We start from the raw sequence: 23985 nt of genomic DNA, 5'->3' as shown, positions 1-23985 counted from the left end.
TTCTAGGGGAAAACTTGTCCCAGAAAAACTTTTGGAATACAACCTCTTCATAAATTTAGAAGCTAGCTCAGTCTCCCGAGGCATAAAGCCTCAATTAGGGTAGTATTTATGAGACTGTCCTCACTGCCAGACACAGGTTAACTACGTATTTTTTCTCCAACTTCCCCTCTAACCACCAGGGGGAGGGCTTGAGCAAGGCCAAGACCGTTCCAGATGCAAACCCATTGATGGCATCCCCAAATACAGTTTTGCTAAATTTGGTGTGCTTAATTGGCATTCTTCAGCTTCAAAGATGCAAGAAGTCACTACCTTTCACTCTGAGGGGGGCTGCTCCTTCAGGCTGTGGCATCCCCAAAGTATTCTCAGATCAAAGTGGCTGTTTTCTTTTCTTTTTTTAAAATATGTTATCCTTTTTATTTGTTTTGTTTGGCTAGGCAATGGGGTTAAGTGACTTGCCCAGGGTCACACAGCTAGTAAGAGTTATGGGTCTGAGGCCAGATTTGAACTCGCATCCTTCTGAATTCAGGGCTGGTGTTTATCCATTGCTCCACCTAGCTGCCCCTAAAAGTGGCTGTTTTCTGCAGCACACAGGTTAAATATGAACCTTCCTTTTTATATTTAGGGTATGATGTAGAACTAATAAGAATTCCTGAAGGGTTTAAAGAAGTTACAAATCATCTTTGTCTCCTGTACACCCCAACCGCACATCAGCTTATTGGCAGCTTCCTTTCACTTTCAGGGTTTTGGTTCATTCCCTCTCACTCTCTCCTCGTTTAACAAGCAATTGTGGCACCTCTTCTGGGGATACCCTTCCAATTCACATTCCTGTCATAGGTGAGGTACCCAGGGGGAAATCACCTGTGGGTCCAAACTCCTAAAACTACAGCTCCCAAGTCCCCAGTGGGGCCTTTACCTTGAATAGTGAGTCAATTGACATACTTAACTCAAAGCCAAGGCATTTACTAAAAGGGCACAAAATGAATAGTAAAACGTTCTCCCCATAAATCTGGGGTGCACTTATCCACAAATATACATCCTACATGTTAATGGGGAAAGTGGTCACACACTTAGAGTTCACCGGTAAAGAGGAGTATGAGATATGTATGATCAAGGCAGCTCATGTGTCTAGTGCTGCAGGCCCCCAATGTCCTTTCTCTCATCATGGTGTCCTCATGCTGCCCTCCACTGAACCCAGAAACACCTGCTAGGCAGATTGCTCAGCTGGGCTTTCTGGGATCGTACCCTCTGCAGTGCAACTTCTGACTGCCAATGTTAGTACTAACTTCCTGTCTCTGTCTGCCTCCTCTGCAGCCGGATTCTACGGGCCTGCTCTCTGCTGACTATAGTATATTCTACTGGAGTAATTACACAACTATTGTCAATATTAGTTGGGGGAGGGGTGAGGGAGGGAGAGAAATCCCTTCTCCCCTTCTCCACTGCCAGAGCTCATATACTTCAAAGTTTTTTCCTATCTTAATTGACTTCTAGAGAATATATCTACCTGTAGAGCTGGCTGCCTGGCTCCATACTATGGGGTGTGACTGATCCTTTGGTCAGTGATGGCTACCTGATCAATAATTTCCATCAAATCGATTGATACATCTCCACACTTCCCAGAGGAATAATGAAATATAAACACTTCTTTATAGTCAGTCAGCCAATAAGTGTTTATTAATCACCTATTATATGTCAGGCATCATGCTAAGCCCTGGTGATACCAAGAATCACTAACTCTGAATCGGGGCAGTTAGGTGGTGCAGTGGATAGAGCACCAAACCTGGAGTCAGGAAGATCTGAGTTCAAATCCAGCCTCAGACACTTAATAGCTGGGTGACTCTGGGCAAGTCACTTCACCCTGTTTGCCTCTGTTTCCTCATCTGTAAAATGAGCTAGAGAAAGAAATGGCAAACCACTCCAGTATCTGCCAAGAAAATCCCAAAATGGGTCATGGAGAGTCTGACATGACTGTTACCAGCCATTTACATCCTACAGTTTCATAAAGTAAATCAAAGAAAACTCAGTTGATCAAAGTCTTTGAACACACTCTTTCCTCCCATCCCACCTCCAACCAGTACGCAATGTAAGCATTTAGGCATTAAGTTTTATAGCAACAATTTAAATAGCATAGACGTGAAAGTAAACATGGAAATAAAAACAGCCCCCATATCAGTTGTTTTGCCTAATAGCTCAGGACGGGCAGGAAAGGTGTTGTAAACAGATTGATTTTCAGATTAGGGAAAAGAAATAAACAAACATGGCTTGTCTCTGGATGTACAAGGATAGAGGAAAGACGATATTCCTCATTAGCCCCAGAGCCTTGAAATTATCATTTTGCTTTGTGAAGAGTACAATGGGCCCAAACTAGAGTAGAGGCCTTGTGAGTCAAGACAATGGGATGGGGATAAGAGATCTGGGGAAAAATCAATAAGATTTGGCAATCGATTGGCTATGAGGTTTGAAGGAGAGTGATAGAGTAATCTGTGATTATAAAGGCGGGTGACTGAAAAGATAGAAAAAAAGGAAGTCAGAAAGAGGAGTGGGTTTCAAGAAAGTAGCAGCTAATATTTACACAGTGTTTAAGGTTTGCAAAGCAACTTATCTAATGTATCTAATTTAGACTTCATCACAATTTTATGAGGTAGGTGTTATTACTGTCCCCTTTTTTGAGGAAACTGAGTCTGAAGGCTCTTAAATAATTGGTCCTGAGTCACACAGCTAGTAAATGTCTGAGGAAGGATTTTAACCTAGCTCTTTCTAACTTCATTCAATATGCAATGGTTGCCCCTGTTTTTGATGGATTGAGTTTAAGGTTCCTGTGGAACATCTAGGTGGAGTTTTCTAGCAGAGAGGCAGGGGTGTGAAAATTTAAAGTGAGAGGTGAGGATTATGTAAGTCTGGGAGTCATCTGCAGAAGTGATAATTGAACCCATTGGAGTTGATTAAATGAAAGTAAAGAGAAAAGAAGACCTTGGTAAGAGCCTTAGAGCAGAGGTTAGATAGGGATCACGGGTGATGATCCAACAAAGAATACTGAAAGGATTAGTTAGGCACAAAATCATGAAAGCCCAGGAAGAAGGAGGGTTAATCAAAAGGGTTAAACACTGAAGAGAGGTCAAAAATGATTTTAAAAACTAAGAAAAATCCATTGGATTTAGCGATCAAAAGATTATTGGTGAGCAGTTTCAGATGAAGAGAGAGATTAGAAGACAGACTGTAAGGAGTTGGAAGAATTTGAGAAGATAGTGGGATGTGAGAAGAGGAAGCAGTGAGTATAAACAGCTTTTAAAAAATTTATTTTGTGAAGAAAAAGAAGTTGAAGGTATTAGAACAGGCGAAGAAGAAACAAAGTTATCACTCTTTGCAGATGATATGATGATATACTTAGAGAATCAAGTAAAAAACTACTTGAAATAATGAACAACCTTAGAAAAGTTGCAGGATATAAAATAAACCCACATAAATCATCGGCATTTCTATATATTACCAACAAAGCCCAACAGCAAGAGATAGAAAGAGAAACTCCATTTAAAGTTACTGTAGACATTATAAAATATTTAGGAGTCTACTGCCAAGACAAACCCAAGATCTATAAGAACACAATTACTAAACATTTTTCATGCAAATGGAGTCAGATCTAAATAACTGGAAAAACATCAGTTGCTCATGAGTAGGCTGAGATAATATAATAAAAATGACAATTCTACCTAAGTTAACTTACTTCTTCAGTGCCATACCAATCAAACTATCAAAACATTTATTTTATAGAGCTAGAAAAAATAATAATAACCTGGAAGAACAAAAGGTCCATAATATCAAGGGAACTAATGAAAAGAAATGCTAGGGAAGGTGGCCCAGCCATACTAGATCTTAAATCATATTATAAAGTAGCAATAATCAAAACTACTTGCTCCTGGCTAAGAAATAGAGTGGTGGATCAGGGGAAGTATTTAAGACACAGTAGTCAATGACTACAGTAATCTATTGTTTGATAAACCCAAAGACCCCAGCTTCTGGGATAAGAACTCACTGTTTGACAAAAACTGCTGGAAAAACTGGAAAAGAGTATGGCAGAAACTAGGCACAGACCAAAATCTTACAGCACATACCAAAATAAAGTCAAAATGGGTACACGATTTAGATATAAAGGCTGATACTATAAGCAAACTGGGAGATCAAGGAATAGTTTATCTGTCAGATTTATGAAGAACAGAAGAATTTATGGCTAAACAGGAGATAGAGAACATTATGAAAAGCAAAATGGATAATTTTGATTACATTAAACTGAAAAGTTTTTGCATAAACTAAGCAAATGCAACCACAGTTAGGAGGGAAGAAGAAAACTGGGAAAGAATTTTTACAACCAGTGTCATTGATAAGGGCCTCATTTCTAAAATATATAGAGAACTGAGTCAAATTTATTAGAATACAAGTCATTCCCCAATCGATAAATGGTCAAAGGTTATAAATAGGTAGTTTTCAGAGGAAGAAATTAAAGCTATCTGTAGTCATATGAAAAAATGCTCTAAATCACTATTGATTAGAGAAATGCAAATCAAAACAACTCTGAGGTACCACATCACATCTATCAGATTGGCCAACATGACAAAACAGGAAAATCATAAGTGTTAGAGAAGATATGGGAAAATTGGAACATTAATGCACTGTTGGTGGAGCTGTGAACTGATCCAACCATTTTGGAGAGCAATTTGGAGCTATGCCCAAAGGGTTATAAAAGTGTGCATACCCTTTGACCCAGCAATAGGACTTCTGGGCTGTATCCCAAAGAGATCATACATATGGGAAAAGGACCCACATGTACAAAAATATTTACAGCAGCTCTTTTTTGTGGTGGCAATGAATTGGGTATTGAGAGTCTGCCTATCAATTGGGGAATGGCTGAACAAGTTGTGGTATGTGAATACAATGGAATACTATTGTGCTATAAGAAATGATGAGCAAGTAGACTTCAGAAAAACCTGGAAAGACTTGTATGGAGTGATGCTGAGTGAAGTGAACAGAACCAGGAGAACACTGTACACAGTAACAGCCACATTGTGCTATAACTGACTCTGATAGACTTAGCTCCTCTCAGCAATGCAAAGATCTAAGACAACTCCAAAAGTCTCATGATGGGAAATGCTATCCACATCCAGAGAAAGAACTATGGAGTTTGAATGCAGATCAAAGTATACTATTTGCTCTTTTTTTTCTATTTTGTTTTGTTTCTTCTTTCTTGTGGTTCCTTCTATTGGTTCTAATTCTTCTTTGCAACATGACTAATGTAAAAATATATGTAGAGCTATATCAGATTGCATGTTGACTTGGGGAGGGAGGTAGGAAGGAAGAAGGAGAAAATTTGAAATTCAAAAGCTTATGGAAGTGATTGTTGAAAACTAAAAATTAATTAATTAAAAGATTTATTTCATGATGGCTGGAAAAAAAAGACTGGGAGAGGAGAGAAAGAAAGGACTTAGAGAACTTATTCCCTGAAAGAACTAAGTTTGACTCTCATCTTATAAAGAAACATGAATAGAATTCTTGAGCCTCTTCCTGAGAAAAGACTTTGGTATTGAGAAAACTAATGGTGGACTTATGTTTCCAAAATTGAAAAGTAAAAAATTGCATTGACAGTTAAAGATAACCTTTGTTATGATCTTTCTCACAGCTAATATGTTATAAATAATTTTTTTTTTGTTTTAGAACCCTGGGGGCTAAGATATGTATGTTAAGGAGTTATGTTCTGAAAGTTTCATGTTAATTACTAAAATTGCAACATTATTCTCATGAAGCAGTTAACTCTGAGCTTCTACCTTGATATTATTTATCTTATGTACTGAAGGGTTCCCTTTCTCTCACACGTATTGAAGCTGGTGGTACATTTGGTTGTTGGAAGTTTTGAGTTTCCATACTGCATGTTGCAATCTTGAGATGCATGAAGAAAGACATGGTTTTCAGGAATAGGGAGGTGATAATCGCATTGTAGTTTGCCTTGTCAGATCTCATCTGGAATGTTTTATTTAGTTCTAGGCACTAGGGTTTAAGAAGGACATTGATAAGCTGAAAAGCATCCAAAGGAGGATGACCAGGACAGTGAAGGGCCTTGAGTTCATGACATATGAAAATCAATGAAAGGAATTGAAGAAAGTCTCAAGGGACATAATGACTGCGATGAGGAGGAGGGATTCTGCCCCCAAAGGGAGGAATCAAGAGCATTGGATAGAAAGGGAAAAGAATCAGATTTAGATTTGATAGCATGAAAAATTTACTAACAGAGCTGTCCCAAAGTGCAATGGTTTACCTCAAGAGGTGGTTGTTGCCCTGCATGGAGGTCTTCAAGCAGAAGTCAGGTGACCTCTTGGCAGGTGTGTTATTGTGGGGATTTCTTTCATGTATGAATCAGACTAGATGGTGCTGAAGGTCCCTTCTAACCAAAGGTGTGTTAGGAACAGCTCAGACCAGCTGGGAAGAGTCAATTATTCATGTTCGGTGGGAGCATTGATTTTTTTGGAGCTACAAATCAGGGCTTGGTTTATTATTTTGTTGATTGTCTAGACTTCAAAAGGAGAAAATATCAATAATGCAGATTAAGCTTAAACGTATGTTATGTGCACATTTTCTTTTCATGGAGATCCAGTTGTCAAACATTTACCAGTGTACCCCCAAGAAAGGCCCACTGAGAGGCCCACTCTCACAAACATGCTAAATACTCCTATGACTACTTTTGCTGATGCCTACAAATGTCTTGGTCATCTTCCCCTAATGTCCTACCAACCTTATGAGTACTCAGGGTTTCTGTTTCTTTTTCCTTCAATATGTTCTGAAAAAAATTAGAACAAATTCTATATGTATTTTCTTCACAATAACCTTTCACAACAGTTGATAATGCAAGTATCATTACCCCTATTTTACAGCTGAGTAAACTGACTGAAAGGGAGTAAGTAACTTTCCCACTATCTCATACTAAACGTGAACCTAGGTGTCAAGCACTCTTTCCAGGATAAGTACATCATAATGCCTAAATACAAGAGAGTTTTGAGCCATAGTTTTGAGTTTTCTGGCTACTGTGGAGTATACAAATATACAATACAATATCGTATGCTTGAGAAAGAGAACAAACAAGAGGACTGACTTTGGAACAAAGAGTGCTGGTGGTGGAGTGACATCCTTCCTTCATAAGCACTTTATAGGAAATGGCAAAATAGCAAAGAGGATTTTTTTTCTGAAGCAGACCTATGAAGTGTCCTGGGGTGACCAGAGTATAGCTGTCTGAGAGGAAAACATTCCAGCCTCTTCATTGACTGAACACATTTCCTTCCTGACAAGATGTGGATTTGCAAACTTTGCCCTTCCTTTCCAGAGATGAATGTCAGTATTAGAAAGCCCAGTAGCAGGCAACTTAGAATCAACTTTGCAGTTTGTCTGCTTCACCTGTTCTCTAAACTGAATCTATCAGTGAATAATTTGTTAAGCATTTGCTATGTTCTTATTGACACCAAAGCATGAGACATGGCCATCCCATCCTTATGGATCTCACAACCTAGTTAGGGAGATAAGAGTCACATAAGCAGGGAAAAAAATAGAGTATAATCTCTATGTCCTACTTGTCCTCCATAGTATCCAAGAAAAGGTGAATAGGGACAGCAAATAATTAAATATCAAATGTTGTGAACCCATAAACTCATCTGAAAACTCCCTAAAGTCTGTTTTCAGCCAAGTTGGCAAAGCCTCTTCTTCTATTAGAATTGCATTTTCACTGTGAATCCTCTCAACACCCCAGGGAATAGTATCTGAATGTGTTACTTGGCCACGTATGGAGGAATAGCCAATTTGCTGAAATCATTTATGATGCAGGATATCCTGTGTTTACTATCAAGGAAATACTCTATGAAGGTTTGGGATTTCCCCCTTTCTACACTATTTCAAATTGAGATTTGTCAGCTAATCTAATGCTAATAATCAGAATGTTGCCAGAAAAGAGGATAGTTGTAGCAAATCTCAATCTCATCTTCCAAATAGTTTGACAGTTTCTTCTTTCTGAGAGACAAGCAAATCACAGGTTTCTTCAAATATTGGCTTTCGTGTTTTAAATATTGGCTTTCTGCCCCATGAATATCTAAAGGGGACATGGTTGACAAAGGCCATAGAAACATATAGTCTCTGGCTCCTTGGAGTTCAGGGCTAACCTATGGACAACTCCCCCCTCCATCCCTTTCTCCAAGAGGGAGAAGCCTCTGGGGATGAGAGATAGGTAGAAGTTTTCTCACCAAGAAGACAGGGCTCATGACAAGGAAGAAGCCATGAGTTGGGTGAGTGGCAGAATAAAGATCATCTAACGTGGGAATACTCATGATTACCTAAGGCAAGGAGCTCCATCAGAAACCAGAGAGACCCAAGGACAAGAAAAAAATAGCAGACACTGGCAGGAGCAGTTTAAAACAGCAGCACCAAGTCTGTAAATGTTTTGCTGTTCAATGTTTTTCTTTGATTTTGGACTGTTAGTATATAGAACAACTGAATAAAGAGCCCAAAACTATTGAAGAGTCCAGTTTTCTGAATTGGGGAAAAGTGGGCCAGAGATAGGCAAATCACCATTCAAAATCCACATGAGTTGAACCAGAATACATGAAGGTCCATAGAGGGTGAAAATATAATAAACAATTATTTGTACTCATTTGGAAAGATAGTATGCTACACTGAAGAACTTGGAGGACAATGATAGGCATGCAGACATTATAGTGTAGGAGAATACAATTCATTAATATCTAATAATATAGGGATGTTAATCCCTAACAAAATACCACCATGAAAAGTAGTCAGAATAAAAAAATCTCATGCATGTAGTAGTCAATATATCAAATTTTTTGAATTGCATATTTCCAAAAGATAATTTCTGAAATGCAGGATGAAAGACAGGAGGTTTTAGGATCATAAATTTAGAGTTGGAAGGTATCTTAGAGACCAGAGGTTTTTAACCTAGGGGTTGTAAATTTGTTTTTTGAGTACGTATTTTGTGATGAGCAGGCAGGTTTCAGAAAAACCAGGAAAGACTTATATGAAATGATGCTGAGTGAACTGAGCAGAACCAGGGGAACATTGTCCAAAGTAACAACAACACTGTGTTATGACCAATTTTGGTAGACATAGCTCTTCTCAGCAATTCAATGACCCAAGACAATTCCAAAGGACTCACGAGGGAAAATGCTGTCCACATCCAGAGAAAGAGCTGATAGAGTCTGAATGCAGATCAAAGCATACTATTTTTACTCTTTTTTATTTTTTTCATGGTTTTTTCCCTTTTATTCTGTTTCTTCTTTCACAACATGACTAATGTGGAAATATGTTTAACATGATTGCATATGTATAACCTACATCAGATTGCTTTCCATCTTGGGGAATGTGGAGGGGGAGAGAGTAAGAGAGAGAGAGAGAATAATTTGGAGCTCAAAATCTTACAAAACTGAATGGTGAACACATAATTGGAAAAAATAAAATATAAATATGTTTTTAAAATAACTATTTCAATAAAATGTGTTTCCTTTGCAATCTTTTGTATTTTATTTCATGCATTTAAAAATATTAATCACAGAAGGGATCCACAGGCTTCACTAGACTTGCTGAAGTTGTTTATGATGCACATAAAAGGTTAAAAGTCCTGAATCTAGTCCAAACCCTTATTCTACAGAAGGGGAAACTGAGAGTGAAAGAGGTTGAGTAACTTGTCAAAGGTCACAGAAGTAGCAGGTGGTAAAGGATTTGAGCCCATTGTCTCCTGATGGTAACTAACACCAAGTCTCTTCTACAGGACCAATGAGAGTATATAGGCTTCATGCCTACAATACTGCAAAGGCAACTTGCTCAAATGGAAGGAAACCAACAGGTGAGGTCTCGTAGCATTGTATGTTAAGAAAACTGACCTGCATGGAAACAAACAAACTTAAGAGAAGAAGTGTGGTGAAGAATATTTGAATAAAGATAAAGAGAGAGAAGTAATATCTTGGTGAGCATACAATGTGGCCCACCTGACTAGCCAGAGGATATGGAAGACAATAGGGAAGACAAAGAGGATAAGGAAGCTCTCAAAATTGAAATGTTGATAATACCATTATAAGTCCATAGGATCAATGACTCAATCAACAGGCATTCGTTCATTTCTGGGGCTAAGTACTGGGCCTACAAAGACAAAAACAAAAGAGTATCTGTCCTCTACAGTCTACTGTAGATGTGGCCTAGGAAAGTAGGCCAGGCTGTGAAGGGCTTTAAACAGCAAACAGAGGGATTTGCCTTTTTATCTAAGAGGATATAGGGAGACTCTGAGGCTTTTTAAGTAAGGGAGTGACATGTTCAGACCATGTCTTTAGGACTTTCAACTTTAGTAGCAGCTATAAGTAGGAAAGAATAGAAAGGGGAGAGACTGGAGAAATGGAGACCAGTTAGGAACCTTCTGCAGCCATCTAGTCAAGGCCTGAACGAGAGTGGTTGTGGTACCAAGATTTGGCAACTGGTTGGAAATATTGGGTGAAGGAGGGAAAAGAGTCAAAGATGATGACGACTCCAAGCTTACAAACTGTGTAACTAGAAGATTGATGGTGCCCGGGATAGAAACAGGGAAGTTAGAAAAAAAGGATGGGTTTATAGGAAAAGATAACAAGTTCTGTTTTGGACACACTGAATTTCAGATGACTGAGAGGCGGAATGGAACCTGAGATAGCATCTAATCAAATCCTTTCACAGAGGAGAAAACTGAAGCCTAGAAATTTGAAATGAATTACAGAAATTCACACAGCAAGATAGTTTCTGGAGCCAGGCACTGAACTGAAACCCTAAGTCCAAAGTGTTCTTGACTCTACAACCACAGCATTGATGAATTCAGTGAGATCATGCCTATAAAGGCCCTTCACAAACTGGTCCCAACCTGACTTTCCAACCTTGTTACACGTTACTTCCCTTGTGCCCATCCATTAGGGGCTGGCTGACCAAGCGAGGGTATATAAATGTGATGGAATGCTATTGCGCTGTAAGAAATGATGAAGAGGACGGTTTCAGGAAGGAAGCGTTTTTTAAGCATCTATGCCAGGTGTGGCCTCAAGGTTACACGTAGCCTCAAGGCGGCAGGCTCCCCACCCCTATTGTATCAGGGACTGCTCTAAGTGCGGAAGATACAAGGAGAAGCAATTAGGTGCTGGACCTGGAGTCAGGAAGACTTGATTTCAGATGTGACCTTAGACACTTACTGGCTGTGTGACCTTGGGAAAGTCACTTAACTACTGTCGGCCTCATTTTCCTCATCTTCAAAATGAGGACAATAATGCCACCTACCTCCTAGGATTCTTGTGAAGATCAAATTAAATACTTGTAAAGCACTTAGCACAGTCCCTGGCCCATAGTAGACATTTAATTAGTTCTTCCTCCCTTCCTTCTTTCCTTCCTCTCTCCCTCCTCCCTCCCTCCTTCCCTCTCTCTCTTCTTTCTTTCCTCCCTCCCTTCCCTCCTTTCTTCCCTATGCCCCCAGTCACCATCCCTGCCACTTTTTAAATGGAAACACCTCTCCTTGGCCATCGCTCCCTTATGTATTGTCTATCCCTCCAAAAATATAAGCTCCTTGAGTGTAGATGCTGTCTAGCTTTTGTATTTATATCCCCAGTACTTAGGAAGTGCTTCATTAATCATTTCATTCATTCATTCATTCATTCATTCATTCTCGTCTCCTTTCCAAGTCTATGATTTTATGAGTAGCTATTTCAAAAGCACAAAGAATAAAGCTTCACATATCAACCAATCAATAAGCATTTATTAATCATCTGCTGTGTGGCAGGTACTTTGCTAGGTTCTGGAGATAAGAATTTTTTTTTTTTTTGGCTAGGCAATGGGGTTAAGTGACTTGCCCAGGGTCACACAGCTAGTTTAGTGTTATGCGTCTGAGGCTGGATTTGAACTCAGGTCCTGCTGAATTTAGGTCCAGTGCTCTATCCACTGCGCCACCTAGCTGCCCCTGATAAGAAATTTTTTTTTAAAATTAAGCAATTCCTACTCTCAAGAAAGTTTAGACTGTGTGCCTCCATTAGGGAATGCAAAACTACTCAGAATAAGAAAATTCCTGCTCCAGGAATATTCATCGTTGCTTTGTCTTGTCTGAATCTTTGTGGCCCAATCTGAGGTCTTCTTCACAGAGACACTGGAGTGATTTGCCATTTCCATCTCCAGCTCATTTGACAGATGAAGAAACTGAGACAAACAGAGTTAAGTGACTTGCCCAGGGTCACCCAGCTAGTAAGTTTCTGAGGCTGTATTTGAACTCAGGTCTTCCTGACTCCAGGTCTGATGCTTTGACTGCATCACCTAGCTGCCCCCCAGGGATTTTAACATTCTTATATTGCCATCTTCCCTAATCCAGCAACATCAGCCTTTAGCACTGGCATCTGGAACAACTCTTTAATCTTGAAGTATTAACTACTTCAGAGATAAAAGTGTTTCCCCTATCTTGGGGAGAAGATCAAGGGAAACAATGGGTACCACACAGCCAATCCTTAGTTGTTGAAGGTCTCCCTTCCTATTGTCCTGTGTGTAATTTTATCTCCAACAGTTAGCACAGGGCCATAGTAGGCACTTAATAAATACTAATCTGGAGGGTCATGTGATGATGATCCATAAGCCACAGTAACACAATTTCCAGACCCTCTACCAGTACTAGAGGGCAGGGGAGGAGGGAAAGGTGGGTCCCCTTCCTTTACCCAGGCATTTTCAGTCACATGACTGCAGAGCTGGCATCGTTCTTATAAGCAAAGGGATTTAACCACTGATTCCTTATCTGGCTATCACTTCAAAGATAAGCACATAACATAGCCTGCAGAAGGAGTCTTAATAAGCAATTTAGCCTTCAGATTGCCTCTCATCCATATGTGCCCCATATGACCTTAAGTTTTACTTCATGCCTTGCAAAACAGAATTAAACACATTCTCTAGGAATATTCTGAAAGACTTGCTCAGAAATGGGTATTATCAAAAGTTTGTTTGTTTGGACAAAATCTATTGTTAAAGTTATCCCAGGTAACCCTTTCTTATTAATAACACAGATGTCCCAGAGGGCTCCAAAGAACACAGAGCACATGTCTCAGGAAAGTAAGTCCCAGGCGGAAGAACCTAAGGTCATGATGGAAAACTCATCCCATACATTCTCACAGCTGTTCCTGAGGTCATTGGGAAGGGTTGTAGGAAAAAAAGAGTCATCCATGCTGTCAGTGAGACCCATCCCAGTCTCCGTGTGTTAATGGTGTAACACATGGTACCATCCGGTGGTTCAATTCAATTCAACAAACATTTCGTCAAATGCCCATGGTAAAAGGCACGTAAGCAAGGTGCTGAGGACGGAAAGGCCCAAAAACTCAACCCAGTCCTTGCCTTCAAGGAGTTTACATGTTTACAACATGCAAATAGATAATTAAATGCAAAGTTATCTGAAAAAGGAGAAAGTGCTAACCACTGGGGTAGGAAGATGTAGAAGACCTGAACTGAGCCTTAAGGGAAGCTAAGAGTTCTAAGAAGAAATGCATTTCATGAATTAGGGATGACTTGTGCAAATGCATTGAGTCAGGGGATGGAGTATTGAATTTGGGGAGCAGCTGCTGAACAAGTTTTGCTGCAAGTTGGAGTGTGTGAGGTGGAGTAATGAGACGTCAGGCTGGGAAGGTAAGTTGGAAAAGTCCTGTGAAGAGCGTTAGACGCCAGGGTGAGTTTTTATGTTGTGCTAGAGGCAATAGGGAGCCACAGAAACTTTTCAAGCAGGAGATGGCATTGTTAGGACTGAGCCTCAGGAAGCGTATTTTAGCTGTGTGGAAGTTCAAAAGAAATTTCCTGTTTTAGGAAGCTAATTGCAACAGTCCAGCTGAGAGGTGAAGAAGTGACAGGGACCTGAATTGGGGTGTTTGTTCTTTGAGTAAAGAAAAGGGGATAGACTTGAGATGGATTGTGAAGGTAGAATAGGTCAAACCTTGGTGACAGATTGGAAACGAAGGTTGAGGGAGAGTGAAGGGATGAGGATAATCCTGAGGTTGAAAACATGTGTGACTTGAGGAACGGTGCCATTCTGAAAAGAAACATGGAAGTTAGGAAGAGGGGTGAATTTAACGGAAAGAGAATGAGTTCATTCTGAATATGTTGAGTTTCAGCTACTGATGGAACATCAGGTGGGGAATGTCCATTTGACCATTTGTTGGGACAAAATTGGGGCACAGGAGAAATATTAAGGCTGAACATATAGATTTTGGAATTATCTGATAAGATTACTGAGAGAGAGAGAATAAAGTAAAAAGAGAGACCAGAACAAACCCCTGAGGGATACCCATCATTAAGCAGTAGGAAATGGATGGTGAACCAGCAGAGGAGGTAAAACACTTGTTTGGTTAGGCAGTTAGGAGGAGAACCAGGAGAAAAGAGCCTGTGTCAAGGAAGCCAAGACAAGACAAAGTATTCAAAGAGAAAGTAGGGTAGTTAAAAACTATAGACTTCAAGTAGTATGAAGGCTGAGAAAAGATCATCAGATTTAATAGTTAAGAAATTGTTGGAAACTCTGGAGTAAATTCCACTGAGGGGTGGGGCCTCTATATCTTTCTTATCTCTTTAACTTGTCGGTCAACAATCATCTGGCTGACTGACAGGTAAGCAAATTATAGAATGATTGCTTGATGGGATGGTAGAGTCAAATGAAGATTTTATATGTACGGGAGAGACTGGGCATGTTTGTAGGCAGCAGAGAAGATAGACTGAAGATATCAGGGAAGTTCTTAGAGTAGATGGGATAGGACAAAAAGAGAGTTAGCCTTTATAAAGATGAAGATCATAGAGACTTGGGCAAAGAAGGAAAGGATAGATGAAGGCAGTTTATCTCTGTAAAGTAGGATATGAGGGCATCTGCTGAAACAGAAGGGGCTGGGAAGGAATATGGGGGCTTGAAGAGAGAGGAGGTAGTCTAGAGCAGTATGGTAGCCAATCAGGGAAGAATAAAGGACCTGCTATACAACAGCGAGGGTCCAGTTGAGATGAATTCATAAATGTGAATTTATAATGGATGCAATAAACACGAGTGTGTGTGTGACTTCCTCTAGAGACGTTTAGTAGCATCAGAGAAGGCAAATGAGATAATCTAGAATTGAGGATTGTCAGGGTATAGAGGGCAGTCGATCAAGTGGCTAAAAATCATCGAAGGGTGTAGGCCAACAAATAAATGAAACCGGCAATTATAGAGTTAAGGCTGTGAACAAGAAAGATGTAATGGACTAGGAGATCAGAGAGAGGTGAAGACAATAAATGTGATGAAGATGAACAAGGTTAGCAAGGTTGCAGCAGCAGCAGCAAAAAAAAAAATAGAACTATAGATTTTTATTAGAAAAAGGAATTTCCGAGTGGGAGTTCATTGATCTGATGTTGCTATGGATCCCTGAAAGCATAGGCCCTTTGATGTCCTGATATTAAGGATTTCTAATGGATCTCTTTTAATGATCTGATATATGGGAGTTACCTTGGGCGTTACTCCTCTCTTTTGTTTTGTTTTCTTTTTTTTTTCCTCTCTGGAGTCTTGGATTCTTGATTTCTCTAAGATCCTGGAAGGTGGCAAATGTCAACTTTAGTGATTATGGGATGGTGGACTGAACTCCTGCTGGTACCAGCTCCATAGCCTCAAATTGGTAGGAGATGAGGCACACCCAGCAGATCCCTTATGCATGGCACAAGCACTTGGTTACCAACCTGAGTCCCTGGAAACAGGGTCCTCTAATGTCCTTGGTTCCTTTAAGCTCAGGATCTCTAATGGTTCTGAAACCTGTGCCAATCAGATAACTTCCTTTAAAAAGCATAAAACAATACTCTTGAGTCATTTTCAGGGAAAAGGATGGCAAGTGAACCATGGATGTGGACTTACTGTCCACGTATGCCATAAGTATTGAAATCTTATATACAACACAAAAGTTATCAGTTAGGATTTGCTTTGCAATGTGTAATACTTAATACATATATAGAAAGAGGAGAGAGAGGGGCCAGGCTGTGAAGTAGGACAAAGGTTATCATCCTTTTAAGCCTTCTCTAATAAGACCAGTCCTTGTCATTTGCATAGAAAAGAGGGGTATGGTGTGAGAGGTTAAAAACCATTTATATCCTATAGTATCAACAAACTACATTTCCACTTGAGGAAGTAGAGCCCTGGGGACATTTGCTTAGCCAAGGGAGTAAAGCCTAAACTAAAATAGATTTGTGATCATAAATCATAGGAGAATTAGGCAGATATGCAGAGAAGAAAATGAATGACAAGTTAATCTCAAGAAGAATTCAAAGAAAAATTTAAAGAGCAGACATAATCTTAATCTGGGTATCTATTCGCTTGGGTGAGCTGAATGGTTGAAAGACAGACCTTTATCACTGTTGGCTGACTGGGGAGAGCTATAGCTTTCCCCAGGAGAGAAGTTAACTATAGCAATCCCCATTGGATGAAGGCCAAAATAACAGGTGATCATGAAGATTTTTTTTCAGTTATATTTCAGTCCGATTCTTTGTGATCCCATTTTGGGATTTTCTTGACAAAGATACTGGATTAGTTTGCCATTTCCTTCTCCAGCTCATTTTACTGATGAGGAAACTGAGGCAAACAGGGTTAAATGATTTGCCTAAGGTCGCCCAGCTCGTAAGTCAAATTTGAACTCAGGTCTTCCTGAATCCAAGCCTGGTGCTCTGCCCACTACTCCACCTAGCTCCTGGTCCCAAAGATGGCATCTCAATTGTAGGCAGCTAGGACAGAGTAGGAATGTGAAAACGGTACTGCCTTCCTCTGAGAGAGATTCACTAATCCCAACATTTCTAGTGGATGCTGATCAGGGTGTTAGTTGATTCTGAAGATAACTGGAAAAGCAGAGTGCAACACATGGTAAAGAGCTTGACAAGTGGAGAGCCTAGAACCTCTCAATGACATCACCAAAAACCAGATGTCACTGCAGAAGTGTGAAATGGCCTTCTACATGTGTACTGTGACCACATGTTTCCCACATGTGTATACCCTTTTTATATATAATATGCCTTGTATATTCCTTTTCAGATGCAGTCTACCCTCTAAGTGTACATGTGGGGAAAATAAGCTTAAGGTTTATGGGAGGAGAGCTTTGTTTTCATTTTATTACTGTGTTGTTCTATTAAATGCCTTTTAAAAATTGTATTTGCTGTCCAGTTATTAAAAATAAACACATTGGTGGGGACTTGTGAACTTTGCTTTGGAGGATATTATGATCTATAAAGTTCCTAGAACTTGGGGGAGTTTTCTGGGGTAGCTTGGGTGAGAGGGGTACCAGGACAATAGACTTTACAAAAAGAAAGATCCAAGTGGATTGTAACCATACTTTCTTTTAACATAGAGTTCTTGAGTCTAAGAGTTGGAATGAACTTTAGAGGTTATCTAGACCAGCTTCTCTGTCTTGTAGGAATCTGTTTTCCATTATCTCTGACAGATGGGACCCAGTCTATGTCTAAACACTACCAGGATGGAGAGCTCACTACATACCTCAGTTCAATGATTGGATAGTTCTACTGTAATTAGAAAATTCTTTATGTTAAAATAGAATCCATCTTCTCATAACTCTCTGCCGTCTAGACATAATGCTTCTACTTCTGCTCCTTTCTCAAATCTTTGGCATTCTAGTCTCTGACTTAATCACTCAACTGAAATAGTTCTCTCCAAAGTTGCCAATGATCTCTTAATGGCCAAATCAGATAGCATCTTTCCAAACTTCAACCTTCTTGACCTTGTTACAACATCTGACACTGCTGGGCTTCTCCTAGACAACTTTTCTCTTCTCTTGAGTTTTCATGATAATATTCTTGCCCTTGGTAGGTCACTTTCCTGTCTTCTTTGCAAGACCATCACCCTGGTCTCACTACATATGTGTGGACATACTCAGAACTCTGTCCCAGTCCCTCTTCTCATTCTTCTTTTCACTTTCCTAGGGACCTCACCTTCATACGATTTCAGCTATCACTTTTATACCATCGATTCCCAAATACAGTCCCTCTCTCTCTCTCCTGACCTCCAGGAGACCATATCACTAACTATCTATTTTACATTTCCATCTCTATGTCTGTTGCCATCTCAAATTCAACATTTTCAGAACAAAACTCATAATCCTTCTCCCCAAACCCACTCTTGTTTCTAATGTCCATATTCCTATTAGGAGCAATTTTCTAGGTAGGAGCAATTTTCTAACCCTTGCTCATTCCCCCCCCCCCACTCCCTGCAAATTAGGCTGATTTTTCCTTAAAAAGCATAAAAACCATCTTTGAGTTGGCTCAGGGACCTCAGGTTGTTGGCATCACTTTTTACCTGAGTATAAAGCAGCCAAAAAGACCTTCAAGGGCATTGGTTGATCATGATGGGCAACTGAAGAAAGGGAGCTTCCCCCAGCTGAACCACCTTGAGATGTTTTTAATAGCTATCCTCGATAAATGTCTTTCTGCTAAGGCTAAACAAATCTCCATTTGTTAACTATTGAATGACTCTACAAGAATCTTGTTTTGTTCCAATATCTATCTGGCAGTCAGATTTGCAACCTCAGAATCATCCTGGATTATCTTCTCCCCCACACATCCCATCAGTTAATAACCAGCTCTTGTCAATTCCATCTCTGCAGTAGTTCTTGAATCTACTCTGTTCTCTCCACTCACAACTACCACCCCATTCAGGCCCTCATTATCTCTTGCCTGAGTTATTGCAATAGCTTCCTAATTGGTTTCCCTGTTTTCAGTCTCTCCTTTCTCAATTCTATTCTCTGCACTTCTGCCAAAAAAAGATGAACTTAAATCGCAGGGCTGACTGTGCCATTCTCCTGTTAAAACAGGCTACAATTGCTTCTTCTTGCCTTTAGGATAAAAAATGAATTCTTCTTTCTCGCTCTCAAAAGCCCTTCACAACCCAGCTCCAACATACATTTCCAGGCTTACTGTGCGTTATTCTCCAGCCCTGCTCTCACAACTAACCCCACCAAGTGCTAGCCAGCTGCCACACACAGGCCAGGCAAGAAGCTGAAGAGGAGGGACAGGAGACAGTATGTGCTATGCAAGTCAAATCACCACCTCCCTTCAGACCCTGATGGAGATAGTCCAGGACTCTGAACCCAAGAGCCTAAGGAATAGCAATGATTCCAATGCAGTGCCTGTAGCCAACATACTGGATAGATGTGGCCAGGCTACTGCTCTACTGATGACCCAGAAAAGAAAGTTCTTGCCACCAAAGTCCTTGGCACTGTCACATGGTTTGACATCAGAAAACTGATAGCATTTTATCAGTGGAAATGACATGAAAGAAGAGACACCACCACCCGGTTTGCTGCTTACATTCTAAGGACGGTGGGACCTTTCCATCTGACTTGTAGCTAGAGCCTTCTATATAGGTTGTTTCCCTCATTGAGAATGTGAGCTCTTTGAGAGCAGAGCCTGTCCTACTTTTCTATGTGTATCCCCAGCACTTAGCACAGCATTTTGCACCCAGTCAGTACTTAATAAATCTGGGTTTTTTTTTCATTCATCTATTCATTAATTCACACACTATCCATTCTAGTCAGACTGGTCTGTTTGCAATCACCTGTGCATGTCATTCCGTCTCCTGAGGGTCTTTGCACAACTCTTCCCTTCTTTATGCCTGGAATACACTCCTTCATCTCTGCTCCAACCTTCAAAGTTTAGCTCAAGTGCCACTTCTTACAGAAAGTCTGTCCTGATTCTACCAGTTACTAGTGTCCTGGAGGAGGGGGGGGGGATACATTTTGGAGAAAGAATTTGCTCTAGGTAACAAAGCTTGACTGATTTCTACGTGCTATTTTGAATCTGAAAATGACTGGTGGGTGAGCAAACACACAAAAAAGCCAATTTGTTCTATTGTCCTTAGTTTGGACTAGCACCCTGAAAATGTTTTACTGGCTGCTTGGATCTTGTGACTTCAAATGCAGAGGCTTTTTTCTGCTTACGTTAAAGAAGTTAATGAAAAGCCAGCCATGGCCGTGGCGTACCAAGATGCCTTTTTGTCAACTGATGTCACAGTGTGGTGGTATTAGAAGTGGTGGTTGGGTCCATGGGGTCAGTTTCTCTGCCAGTGGGAACTGTCTTGCTTGAGTCAGCCATGATAGTACTCTATCAGTTGCTGATGCCTCCAAAAATATGATGGTTGCAAAGCTAAAAACAGAGTTCATGCTACTCCTGAGTGTATTTTTTGTCTATGAGAATAGCCGGCTGGCCATGATTGCTGCCCAATGCTGCTTAATTATGATGATCAGGACTCCAAATTACACCTTCCAAAACTTAGCATCCAGTGAACATCTCTGCCATGGAGCACTTCTGCAACACAGACAGGAGGGCCACAACTGAGTGTCACAACACTGCTCTCAACACACCGCACCAAAACAGTTGTTGTCCCACCTTTGTTTTCAAAGAGAACCAATGACATTATGGGGTGATTTCTTAACTTGTGCATGAATTGGACATAAGTGAAGCAGAGTTGCACAAAGTTGTCAGCCTCCCTCTTTGAAGTCATTGAAGTTCTGTAGCAAGACAAAAGTCAGAATCACTGGAGATGGAACAGGATGCAGTGGACGACCTTGGTTTCTTTGGTGACTGACCAGACGTGGTCGTTGGAACAAATTGTTTTCATCTGCCCATTTCATCAAGAGAGGTCTTCATATGCTTGGGGAGGATATCCCTCTAATTCACCGATGGATGTGAGGCCTACCAATGACCCTCCACCTGGTTTAGTCTGCCTGCCAAGATGGTGGTGTGGCTGAGGACTAGTCCTTCTGGTGTGAGGGCTTGTGGAGCCCTTTTTAGGGATGCTCATCCACCTTTGCTGTCCACCTGATTCACCCAGCTCTCACCTGTGGTTCTGAGAACCAAGACAGTATCACCCAAGTGTCTATGAAGTGGACAAGCAAGACAACCACAAATTTTGCATCATTGGCATTGATGGAGCAATGAGAGTTTGGGATTTCAAGACTTTAGAGTCTTTGATCCAAAGGCTATGATTTCTATTCTCTAGTATGACGCACACTTGACAGAATGCAGCTTCAGCTTTTGCATGAAGATAGGAAAGACTACAAGCCAACACTGTGGAAATACCCTTTGCAGATGTTTTGTTTTTATTTCTTTGAACATAATTTGTGAACGTATTGGGTTTTTTTTTAAAGTCAGCAGTGATGAATTTTTGATGGGCCATTTCATTCCATTCTTGACCAAAGCTGCTCTTCAAGTAGTTTATTGCGAGAAGTAGTCACGCTAAATTAAAGGTTTATGTTAAATGTCTGCTAGAAAAGATTTTTTAATGCAGGAAAAAAATTAGGTAGGATTTCAGCTGGTGTTGAAGGAATCCAAGATAGCTAAAAGGTGGAGGGAAGGAGTTTATGAATGAGGAAGTTAAAGTGGATCAAAGACTGACTAGAGATCACATCATATGCAATGTGGTGGCAGAGGCCAAATTAGAACTCATTGTCCTTGGATTTTCCATCTGTTGCTGAGATACTGGCTGGTAGGAACAGGACAGACAGATTGTGAGACAGAAAGCAGCTTTCTAGCTCAAGAAGGGGCTCATTTGAAACTTATCTTCTTCCACTCAATTCTGCTTCTAAGAGGGTGGGCTGTGTTAAATGGAGCAGGCAGAAAGGGGAATAAAAGTCAAAGACAGAGAGCATGTAGTCTGTGAGGTTCAATATAAATCAAATTTACTCACAGACGGTGTGTTGTACAGACTGATTTTTAGAGGGCTTGGTTTCAGAGCCACTCAAGGACATCTCTATTGTCATCTAATGACCAAAGCCCAAGATCACATGCTATGGAGTGTTATTTAGTCATTTTTTCAGTTGTGTCTGACTGTTCATGACCCCATTTGGAGTTTTCTTGGAAAAGATACTGGAATGGTTTGCCATTTCCTTCTCTAGCTCATTTTACAAATGAGGAAACTGAGGCAAAAAGGGTTAAGTGACTTGCCCAGAGTCACACAGCTAGTCTGAGACCAGATTTGAATCAGGAAGATGAGTCTTCCTGACTCCAGGAGGTGTACTCTAGCTTAAGAAGTAAAGGCTTGTTTTAATCCCCTTTATAGTAGCAAAAAATCTGGCTGACATTAGTACCTAACCAGCTGTGGGTGTGATGTAGATACTGGAAGTACAAGTTATTGGTCTGAACTTAATAGCTACAAAAATGTCAGGTCATGAGTAATTCCTGCTTTTTGGTGTTAAGCATCTGGGTTTCAAATTCCAATATATATGATACACACACACACACACACACACATATGTATGTATATATACACACATACACACATATCTATATCCATATATATACATATACATACATGCATACATATGTGTGTGTTTATTCAAAATAGAGGCAACTTAGCATCATGAATGTGGAGCCAGCCTTGAAGCCTGGAAGGTCTGCATTCAAATCTTGCCTCTGGCACATACTGGCTGTGTGATCCTGTGCAAGTCATTTAACCTCCTGGTGTTCTGGCAGCTCTTTAACACTACATTGCCCAGACTTCTAGGAACGAAGATGGCACAGTAAGCAGTAAATTGCCATAATTCTCCTATATTCACTCCAAAAACAGTACCCCCAAATAAATCTTTGAACAGCAGAACCAGCAAAAAGTCAGAGTAAAGCAAAGTAATCTTTTAGCCCAAGAAACTTGGAATATCAGCAGGAGAGGTCTGTCTCACTCAGACAAAAGGGGAATGCAATTCAGGATAGGAAGTGTTGCCGCAAGCCAGCAGCAAACTCTGCTTCAGAAAACCAGAGCCCCAGTGTGGAGGAGCAGGTAAACCCCAACACCAGGACCTACCACATGCTTCAGAATGACCAGGGGCAGGGGCAGCCTCTGGTGGCCAGACCTCCACATGCTTCAGCATAGTCCGAGGTAAATAGATAGCTGCCAGTGGCCAGATTACCATATGCTTCAGTGTAGCCTTGGGGAAATGCAGAAACACCCCACTGGCCCCAGCATACACTAGACATCACCACTAGGACCCTGGCTCAGCACCAGGTAAGCTGTCAGAACTTTACGGTCTCCAGCAGCATCAGCCATCCTCCCACCCCACCCCCTCAGTGCAGCACCATACACGTGGGTTCCTTATGGGCCTCAGGGCAACATCAGTGCAGCACCAGGTGAACGGCCAGAGCCTGCAGCCACTGGCACAAGAAGCCTGAGACAGTGCTCCTTCCACCCTGGGAGCAGAGCTCAGATTTAAAAGACAGGAAGGACAAAAGACCAAAAAAGATTAAAACAACAACAACAACAACAACAAAAAGAATCTGACCATAGAAAGTTATTATGGTGACAGGAAAGATCAAGACACAAACTCATAAGAGGACAATAATGTCAAAACCACTATGGGCAAAACCCTAGAGAAAAATGGGGAGTGGTTTCAAGCCCAGAAAGAACCCATGGAAGAGCTCAAAAAGAATTAAAAATCATATAAGAGAGGTAGAAGAAAAATGGGGAAAAGAAATGATAGTGATGCAAGAGAATTATGAAAAAAGAGTCAACAGCTTGGAAAAAGAAGACAACTGCTTAAAAAGTAGAATTGGCTAAATGGAAAAGGAGATACAAAAATCCATTGAAGAAAACAACTCCATAAAAGTACAATTGGCTAAATGGAAAAGAAAGTACGAAAGCTAACTGAGGAAAATAACTCCTTAAAAATTAGAATCAGGCAAGTGGAAGCTAATGACCCTATGAGACATCAAGAATCAATCAAACAAATTCAAAAGAATGAAAAAAATACAAGAAAATGTAAAATACCTCATTGGAAAAACAACTGACCTGGAAAATAGATCCAGAGACAATGTCAGAATCACTGGACTTCTGAAAGGCATACTCAGAAAGAGGACCTGGACAGCATTTAAAAAAAAAATTATCAAGGAAAACTGCCCTGATATCCTGGAACCAGAGGGCAAAATAGGCATTGAAAGAATCCACTG

At 40.5% G+C, this 23985-nt stretch overlaps 1 pseudogene; it reads left to right on the top strand.

Annotated features, from left to right (window-relative positions):
• The first annotated feature begins 13662 nt into the window (after positions 1-13662).
• Positions 13663-21035, top strand: LOC110208497 (actin-related protein 2/3 complex subunit 1A pseudogene; annotated as a pseudogene).
• Positions 21036-23985: the final 2950 nt, after the last annotated feature.

The sequence above is a fragment of the Phascolarctos cinereus genome, unplaced genomic scaffold (assembly GCF_003287225.1).
Source record: "Phascolarctos cinereus isolate Bilbo 61053 unplaced genomic scaffold, phaCin_HiC Scaffold_3;HRSCAF=262, whole genome shotgun sequence".
Lineage (NCBI taxonomy): Eukaryota > Metazoa > Chordata > Mammalia > Diprotodontia > Phascolarctidae > Phascolarctos > Phascolarctos cinereus.
Note: the sequence above shows the minus strand (reverse complement) of the source record. Positions and strands in the feature narration are given on the sequence as shown.